Below are 10060 nucleotides of genomic sequence, written 5' to 3' on the forward strand. Positions count from 1 at the left end.
GGGGGGGGGTAGTGGGTGGAGGAAGCAAGACGTGCTCCCTCCTCCCCGCACACGCACCCCAAAAATGAAAGATTATTTTTTAAAAAGCTGGAGTGTACCGGGAGGCTGCAGCCCGGGGCCGAGGAAGCGCGGGCGGAGGGAAGCCAGGTAGAGTTGCTCCCGGACACCCTCCTCCGTGCGCACACCCACTTCTCCTCACTACTGCCGCTGCGCTCTCTCCCCGCGTGCGGATGCCGGGGCCGAAGTGAAAGCCCTGAGCCCGCGGCTGCGGTCGGGAAACTTTGCCCAAGGAGAGAATAGCAAAGAAAAATCACCCGAAGTTGAGAGCTGAGCCTCCAAGTTACAGCTTTGCAGCGGGCGAGGGGAGGTGGGAGGGAGCGCGCGGCGAAGCAGAGTCCAGCCCAAGTTTGGAGGGTGGCGGGTCCGGAAGGGTAGCACCGGGGCTTCCCGGAGCCCTGGCGGCCTGGAGAGAGGGGCCAGGGCGAGGAGAGTGGTGCAGGCCCGGGCCGGAGGACTGGGAGAGCGCCCCCAAGCCCAAGCGCGGGGGGTGGGAGGGAGCCTTGGTTCTACGCGCCGGGACAAACGATTGCGTCTGGAAGCACGGAATCGAATCTCCCTAGGGTCGCGGAAAGAGAGAGAGGCCGAGGAATAAAGAACCGGGAGCCAGACTGGGGGCATGTTCCGGCCCCCGGAGGGGAGCGCCGGGGCCCTGGGTGAAGGAGGCGCCGAGGCGTCCACCTCACCGAGCGGCCTCAGGCCAGAGGACAAAGCATCTGCAGTCCAGGGAGTTCCAATCCCTGGGAACGTGCTCCCGGCGCCGCGGGAGGTCCCCAAGCCGGGTCCCAGGGATGGACACACCCCCTCCCATTCCCGGGCAACTGCAAAAGCACTGAGGAATAGAAAGAAAATGTTTCTTACGGGCACGACACAACTATTCCTGTGCTGTTACCCGGGGAGAGGAAATGGGGAATGGAAAGAGAACGACTGGCTCGCTGGAGCTACCGAGAGGCCATGGTGGCGGGGTGACCGCCAGGGGTCAACGCCGCGCTCCTCGCGCGCTCCGGGCCAAGGCGCACACCCTGGAACCGGCAGCCCCCCTCTGGCCTTTCTGCAGACGTTCTCGGGAAATTAGGGAAGACCTGTTGGAAATAAACCCCTGTCTCTTTAATGCGCGCGCGCGCGCGCGCGCACACACACACACACACACACACACACACACACACACTGCCGCTGTCAAAAAGCGGGCTTCACTCTGGCGTGGGATACTTCCAGTTTTACGTGAAATGTACAGCAACAGCACCCCCTGCGATTGGAAAGTTTATTCAGAAACGTGCCTGCAAAGTCCCCCGGCGTCTCCCGCCTCCCAGCCTCCCTGCCTGCCTGCACCACCCTGTAGCCTCAGCCGCCGCCGCGGAGACCGCTCTGCGATTGCAAATCCGGAAGGGCAAGGGGGAGAGGAAAAGGGACTCAAGCCCAAGGGAAGCGCGAGCTTGCAGGGTGGAGGCGGGTGGCCGCAGCCCGCAAGACTCCAAGCTGCAGGTGGACGTGTGTGAGTGTGTATCTGCAGAGCGAGGAGTCTCTCCTTCCCTGTGCTCCAGGGGCTCCACAACCCCTCGTGTCTTCTCTTCCCCCTCCTCAGCCTAAGGGCCTTCTTTTTCGTAAATTCGCCCACCCAGCAGGGGGCTTTATTGTTTTAAGCAAGGGCCCCCGGCTTAGCAAGCGTGCACCCACCTCCCAGTCGAGCCGCAAGCGGCTGTTTATTCATATGTTGTCTTAGTAAAGTTTCAAACCTATTAGAAAATGACCGGCTAGCCTAGCTCGGCGAAGAAAAGGAAAGAAAAGGAAGAAAAGGAGGTTTTGATGCTCAACATTAGGAGAGATGTGAGCTGGACTGGGTTAGTGTAAATTTGGTTTGTTGTTTCCCTCCAGTTTGGGGAGGCGGGGAACTCAAATCCTGTTTAAGAAGCAGGAAGATTCACTTTCAGTAAAGCCCTGTATCTTGTGTGTTTGTGCGTTACACCATTTCCCCTTTTTCATGAGTTCTTCAGACCAGGTCAGCTTCTTCCACTACTATTTTTTTTTTTTTGTCTTGTTAAACTAGCCTTAGAGCGACCAAAGGAATGTCATGGGGGTGGGGTGGACAGCGGGACTTGGAGGAGAATGGTTGGAGGGGAGGGGAGGAGAGGGAAGAAGTGCAACTGGTAGGCCTTTGAAAAATAAATAAATAAATAAAATAAAACCCCTTCAGGTAACAATAGTGAGTCAGATTCTTTCGGAACAGAGCATTGCAAATTTAAATATTTTTCCCATCCATCCATAAATGTCCATGCACAGAGAAGGTATATAAATGGGCGAATGTGTGTTGTGGAAATATATATGTATGATTTATATATAATGGTATGTATAAAGCTTTTCAGGGTTGGCTGTAGTGTAAAAAGTAATGACTTATTACCTCTGAAAGGTTCTGTGGTTCACATTTAACAGTCTTCTGAATTACAATTCATTACACAATTGTGTGCTCTCTAAAACCGGCACCCTATCAGGGCCGCTATCTGTGGTTATTTCCAATAAATAACTGGCAACATTTTATTGATTTTCTTTTTTTTTTTTAAATCATAGGAAATTAAGCACTTAGTTACAAGTAGGTCTGTTATATTATTGCACTTGTTTCAGATTCCAGGGGGTTCCTTCCGAAACCACATCTTAAAACATACATTAAAACCCAGTTTTGCAGCTGCTTTCCCTGGGTGCCAATGGAAAGGTAAGCAGCAACGTTTCCACCATTAACATATATTTAATTTCACCATCATAAAATGCCCAGAGTGAAATAGGAAATGCCCTCCGCTCCTGCCCCTCCCCCAGCCTTATTTCACTCAGTCCGGAAAACCAGGGCTGTGTATAGGCATTTGGTCCCTCCTGGTCCTGGACCCCCACTCCGGATTCCTTGAGTTAGTCTCTAGGAGTGACGCCCCCTCCCTCATTGCGGTTGGATGCTCGCTAAAGCGCCCAAAAGTGGGGGAGGAGGAGGGTTTGTATGTGTGCTTAAAGAAATAAAAATGTGTTGTTTTAAGAGATTTAAAAATATTACATTAAGTATTGATTAATGATGCAGGTGGTTTTGTAGAGGGGTGAAAGGTCACTTTAAACGCGCACACTTGGATACACAATAAGTATATATACCTTTCTAAAAGTGGATTTTAGAAAATAATAAATTATGACAACGTTAAAATTATTTTCTGGCCGTTCAGTTAACTTCATTTGGAGCTGTAGAACCTTTGCTGGTTCCACTGAGGGGGTAATTACGCTCTGTGGGCTTTTCCCCAAACCTTTGGTGACGACATTGTGTGTAAACTCCAGGCCAACCGACGACCCCTCCCCTCCCCTCCGCCCCCTTTTTATCTTGCCCGCGGAGGAGACTCCCCAGGACTTCCTGCAGTATATATTCTGCCTCTGATCTTCGTACTTAATAGCCAAGTCCTGGTTTATGCTTTATAATGTGTTGACAAGTTTTCTAACAGACTTTCTGAAATAATGCACATATATTCACGTCGGTTAGAAACTCATCGTATTTTTAGAGTCGAGTAGATCTATACCCTAATGCAGTGAGAGAGTGTAAATCATAGAGGATTTCATAGTTCTTTCAGTAGTTTTCGGTATGAAGTATGAGCCGCGTGGCCTCCAGACGTAACCTTTTAGAAAAAAAAGACAGTGCTTTTATTTTATGGTGTAAAGTGCTTTTAGCTCCAGGGCTCTGAACGTGAATGTGGTCAACAAACAGCTCCAAGAGGGAGACTTAATACAGTCCCAGCCCTCTTGCCGAGGATCGCCTTGCCTTGCGCGGGGGACTGGGGCTGAGCCGGAGAAGGAAGGGTTAAAAGGTCTGTCTCGGAGGAAGCTACAAGATTAAAGTAAAATATTCACTGTCTGCCTTTAGGGGGAAACACCTTTATAAACTTAAAGATAGATAAATGAATGACTGAATGAATGAATGGTTAAAAACGCAATCGATATCCCACCTTGCTTTTTCACTTTTTTTTCCCCCTAAAGGTAGTTCAGAAGATAAAGGGCAGTCATCTTCATAAAAATAAAAATAAAACTTAGATATGGATTTTACATTTAACATAGGTTTTGCATTTGGGGTTCTTGAGGGTGGGAGTACTAGGATGTTGTTAGGACAAAGGAAACATTAATTAAAAAGAGGAAGAGGAGTTGTGTGAGAGGAAGAGGATGGGCTTTGTGTGGGCACCCTAAATTGAAAGGTGAGCAGAAGGGCCACAGTCCTCTCTTCTCCCTAGTCTCCCTAAGCTCCTAACACCTCCCCCNATGTTTACTAGAGTTTTGTTTCCCAGTAAGAAGAATGGTAAATTAATGAAGTTTGATCATGGGTATCTGTGACAATCTTTTGTTTTCAGTTTTTACCCACACACATTAACATTTCTCCTTCCTCTGCTTCCAGTGTGATCCAGAGCCTGGGGCCTGAGGAGACCCCTGGAGGGCAGTGTCTACACCTTCTGCAAAGGCATAAACTTCCCCCACGGAGGATCCTGGGGGAACAGCCTGGTACTTCTCCAGAGGCTCCCTGTGCTTTCGCCTGGCTGGCAAATTACTTCACATACCTGGATGGACCTATCCAAAAAATAAAAGAAGGGAGGGAGACAGAGGAGGAAGGAAAAAGCTGAATCTGCTCTAAATAAGTCTATACTTGCCTTTAGACTGGGTGGCTGTGTACTGAGTCAATAATGTATGGGGAGTGGGGAGCAGTAGTCTCACCACTTAAGTAAGAGGCCCCTTTGAAGACAACAAGGAGCTCTGGTTAGAACACTGTTAGGTGAAATGCTCAGTTTAGCTGCTTAAAGTGAGCATCAAAGGCATACAGGTGCTGGCCAATGAAGCCAGTCCAATGTACTATATTTTAAAAAGTCCTAATGTAATACTCAGCACACAGTAGATGCTCAATAAATGGTTTTTTGTGTGAATAGTGAATAAACCCTATCACCACATAAATGAAACCAACATAAGCATCCAAGCTCCATTAGTTTTCCTCAGAGACCACTAAGACTTTGATTAGGCAACCCTATTTAGGGTGTATTTTAGCCTAAAAGTGATTCCCACCAACGAAAGTGAGTTCAAAATGATTATTCCCAAATATCAGAGCGGCTGAACAATAAAGAATACAACATAAGATGTTTCCATCAATTCCAGCACCCTACACTGCCAATATCTTCCAAATAGACCAGTATCGAGAACATAGTATCAAAAGATCCATTTTTTTTAACATTGCTTTTTGGATATGTACAAATTTGATTTCCCAAATGAGAGCATTTCTAAAGGAAAAAATACAATAAGTACAAACAAAAATTTAAAATATCTCAAAATTCATTTCCTGTGCACCCCCCTCCATGAAGCTTTTGCTTTTAACAAGGAAATAATTTTTTCAGTACATGTTTTTTTCACACCCAATCTTAAAAACAAGCTTCACCTATTTGCCTCTTTGGGGGTGGAGTCGTAAATAAAAGGAAAAGCAACACAACTCACATACACATCTGGTCCTACATTTTGTACAGCAAATTTCAGCTCAATGTGATTTAAAACAATGTGAGTTAAAAACCTCTTAAAATTTGGGTTTTTAATGGAAACATTGACAGGCTCTTAATTATAGCAGCCCTGCCAGACACTGCTATAATGAAATAGTTGTGCTTTCATTACTATACAGGCACTATAGTTAAGGGTCTGTCAGTGTTTCTATTATAAACCCCAAGTTTAAGAGGTTTATAACTTAGGCTATTTAAATGGCACCGGGTAGAATTCAAGTTATCAGTCCAGATGTGAAGTTGTTTTATAAAAGACAGAATAACTCAGCTGAGGAAGCTTTTAGAGATCTCTCTCTCTCTCTCTCTCTCTCTCTCTCTCTCTCTCTCTCTCTCCCTCCCTCTTTCCCTCCCTTCCTTTCTCAGTCATTCAACTTTGAAACTAGAGTGCCAATTAAAGATACAGTTTAGTAAGAGAGAGAGAGAGAGAGAGAGAGAGAGAGAGAGAGAGAGAGAACAATTAAAAAAAAAAACAAGACTATATGTCAAGATATGTTGCAACTTCATATACATACACAGAAGTGTGTATACATTTGATGTTACATTCTGATGAAAATGTAAAAATTTACTGAAAAGGAGAACTAAAGCAGCTCAGATCTTCTTTGTCTTCTCAACACTGTGGTAAAAATAGGTGTTAACATCTTGCGCATATTTCAGAGAGTCGTAGCTTTTCTTGTACCACTTGGTTTGTTCAGAAAACAACAGCAAACATGGTGTAGTCAACACTGAACTAACCAAGGAATGGACACAAACACCATATATGTCTCTGCTTGATTTTGATTGTTGACAGATTGATGAAGAATTTACCTTAGGTTATCTAATGAACCAGATTTTTAAAATATGTTCTATTAACTTGGTCTACCACCACCATAATATGTAATTAGTGTTTGTTAGTGATGATGTAGCTGATGCTGATTCTATCATAAGGAAAACGGGATGGTGGGGGTGATGATGGTGGTGTTGATAGTGGTGGTAATGGTGGGGGTTATGGTGGAGGTGATGATCGTGGTGATGATGATGGTGGAGGTCATGATGGTGGTGATGATAGTAGGGATGATGTGGTGTTGATGGTAGTGATAATTGTGGGGGTGATGGTGGTGGTGGTGGTGGTGATGACGGTGGGGGTAGGAGATGGCGGTGATGGTGGTTTCTCTAGTTATCATGTCCATCAGAGGGGAATAGAAATAGGATGAAAGATGAAGATAAAAGGCTCAAACCCTTGCTCCTCCAACTCAGCTTGCTTTGTAAAGATCAGGTGGTGGACAAGTTAAAAATGAAGTTTTCAAATGCATGTTGCTCTGTGTGCTTCTCTCACACACACCAACATGTCGCCTTGGCTCAGTGCTGTTGGCAGGCCCTAAGGTCACTGACTTCATACAGAAGGACCCACCAAGAACTGTGCAGCAACCATGTCTGCATTTGGAAACCTTTTCACTTCTAGAAGAACAACAGTTCCTGTTCTCTGTTCTCTAACTGAAATCAGACCACCAAATGAAGCCATCAAGTACCATACCGACTTGATAATTCTCACTTCACAATAGCTTTAGTTGGCCTCCTCTGGAATTAGATATGTGACAAAAGAGAAGCAGTCATCAAAACATGTCACCAGGCTGAAGTTCCTTCTCTGCCAGTTTCTTATAAACCCCACAAATATCCAGCCCCACAACCACTCCGGCTGCGTGCCAATCATTCCCAGAGATCACTGAATAGCTGGGACCATTCTGGTGTCCCTTTTCCAAAAATCAAGACACTTTTTTTCCTGATAGTTAAGCATCCGTATTTTTTTTCCTGCCAAATTCAGCAAAGGGAACTTTTTGGTAGAAAATACCTATTTCTATTTCATATTTCTTCAGCAGTATGATAAAGGATAAATTTCTCTAGTCTCATGTTTCTGGTTGTATACAATTTGCCTGTTTTCTCTCTCTTAAAAAAAAATCTTTTGCATAAAGTCAGCTATCTAAGCCTTCAGGTTCCTATAAAATGGAGAATCTGGTCCTAAGAATTGTTGTTCTTTCTTTCTTTATGGAGCACTGCACTGAGCAGACATGAGACGTGTTTCCTGCTCTTAGATGGCTTTTATTTTTAAGGCACTAGGATACACATACACAGGCACAAGCCTTTATGTCACATAAAGTTCATGAGCCACACATGCCAAAGCCAACCATATAGATGCACACTATTATCCTTGCTTTGTATAGCCCTGGCTTCACATTACTGAGTTGGACAGTTCTAAGCCTTTAGCAAGGATCTGTGTGAAGGAACACAGCCCTGGTCACTTCTGACACCAGATGTTTACTAGAGTTTTGTTTCCCAGTAAGAAGAATGGTAAATTAATGAAGTTTGATCATGGGTATCTGTGACAATCTTTTGTTTTCAGTTTTTATGATGTTAGTAAATAGCCTAACTAGTTACTTTTGAGAAATGAGCTTTCTGTACTACATTTGTTTTGTGGACAATATTATAGACTATCTCTAGCATGCATTTGTGAATGTGTCATTTTTTAAAAAATGACATTGTTTCGCTTCCCTAACACACAGTAGGCATTTAATACGTTTGTTGAGTCAAGGAATGAATTCCACAAATGTATTTTCACTTGCTGCTACAGGTGAAAAAGACATAGGTATTTGTTTTTACTCACTAATAAGTTAAATATAGTAGAAAATTACATTATTTTTCTTTTTAAATAGTTAAGTATGGGCCATTTGCACGACTATCTAACCTAGACATTATAAACTGCAAGCTCATTTGCATCAGGGGGAAACAGTTGCATGTCTTTCTGTGTATATTTCGTATAATAACTTATGTCATATAAGCCACCGCCTGACTCAAGTCCTGGGTTATCAGTGCTTATAGGGCAGAGCCTCCGTCGTTTTCATCTTTTTTCCCACTCAGCACAGAGTAGGACCCTAGGAAAGTGTCTCATACATGAATAAAGACTTACAAAATAGACCACTTAGTTTCCCAGAAACTTCAAATTCCTATCTATCATAGATAAAATGTTCTTTTTATTGTTCTCAATTCTCAGATTTTGAAATGCAATAAAATATTCAAGCAGCCAAAATCCAAGTGCGTTGTAACACAGAGTAACTCTGAGAGATTCATTCTGAAGCCTGATCTCCCGTTCCTACCTTCTTTAAATATCAAGATCTGTTCTAGCTGGTTCTAATTTAAAAGCGACAAGACTCACAGATCCTTATGTTGGCAACTGACCTCACATCTCCAAACTGTGAGTTTTGTAGCCTTACTTAGGGAATAAGGGAAATATCAGTATGTGTTCTTCAAATATGGTGGGGAAAGAATCATGACCCTCTCGTCTCAAAATATTCAATCTTGAATTCCCAGCTTAATTAGTAGGAGAAAACACAAGATTAGTGGATTTTTAAAATAAACTTGGTTTCTGACTATAAACATATGAGGGGGGGAAAGGCATATAAATTAATTATTTGAATATTAAACATATAACAGGGTTTTGCTGAATATTGTAGATCTTTTGGGTGTGTTAATTTAAAGATTCTAGAAAATTTAAAATATGCTCATTTTAAAACATGTTTTACAGGAAGTCAACTCTCTTTAATGGGAACCTCTAACTCTCAGGTTTTTCTTTTATTTTAACATAAATAAATCAAATTGAAAACCATCCTGAAACCAAAAAGGAACCACATTAAACGAAAAAAAGTTTATATGACTTTAGCTTTAGTAATTCCAAGCTGGGTTGTTTTATTTCCACTGATGTTCACATTTAAGAGTTTCAGTCTCTTGAAATTAATGTGACCAAGAGAAATGTTGAAATGCTGAGCCTAGGCTTGTGTTTTCACTTATTTTACCCTCAGTAAGATTGACATGATATCTGGTTTTTAGAAATGTTTAAAATTAATACGTTTCTGACAATGGCAAAAAGTCGTGATTCATTACTTCCAATTTTTAAATATTCTAAAAGGAAGAAGCTTTTCACCACGGGAGCTGAAAGGGGCAAAAGAGCCCCTGATTTTAGTTGGTATCTTTTCTTCAGTTTTTAGGTACAAGTGATTGACCAGCAGCAAGGAAATTAAATAGTAATCATGAAGTATATATTTTTTCAACATAACGCAAAATGCCTAAACATTGTGGATAAACTTGCCCTGAAATAATAAGATGATTATAGTAATTATTTTAATGAGAATTAACAAACAGATATATCACCTAATGTTAACACTAGTACATAAGTATACATACTGCTGTGGTGACTAATGTGTGATAAGAGAATCCTTCTGCTCACAGTTTGGGCATTTATGTCACCACATATTATTGATAGCACATATTATTTTTACTACATGGTGTCTTGATTGTGTCGTCTAATTGCAGGAAAAATTATTTTCATCCCCTTGATTTTGATAGGCATTTCTATAGAAAGGATGGGCTACCAAGAAGGCTGTATGTTGTGGGATTCCACCATGAATAAGGATGTTTGCTGATGATGGTTGATAACAAGTCTA

General features: G+C 42.9%; 1 protein-coding gene and 1 long non-coding RNA gene across 4 annotated transcripts in view; one reads left to right on the forward strand and one right to left on the reverse strand.

The window, feature by feature from the left end:
- BCL11A (BCL11 transcription factor A) overlaps window positions 1-485 on the reverse strand; it is a 100393-nt gene extending 99908 nt beyond the window's left edge. For 2 of the 3 annotated variants that reach the window (XM_019630759.1, XM_019630683.1), the window contains exon 1: window positions 315-485. The gene's annotated coding sequence lies outside the window, so the exon portion shown is untranslated. Of the gene's footprint in view, window positions 1-98; window positions 289-314 lie in introns of those variants that run through there. The other variant, XM_019630820.1, reaches the window with a different exon arrangement.
- Window positions 75-5304, forward strand: LOC109375730 (uncharacterized). The gene is made up of 3 exons (XR_002122650.1): window positions 75-147; window positions 2674-2761; window positions 4457-5304. It is a non-coding gene; the product is annotated as an uncharacterized LOC109375730 (long non-coding RNA).
- Window positions 5305-10060: the final 4756 nt, after the last annotated feature.

The sequence above is a fragment of the Hipposideros armiger genome, unplaced genomic scaffold, assembly GCF_001890085.2.
Source record: "Hipposideros armiger isolate ML-2016 unplaced genomic scaffold, ASM189008v1 scaffold_2, whole genome shotgun sequence".
NCBI lineage: Eukaryota > Metazoa > Chordata > Mammalia > Chiroptera > Hipposideridae > Hipposideros > Hipposideros armiger.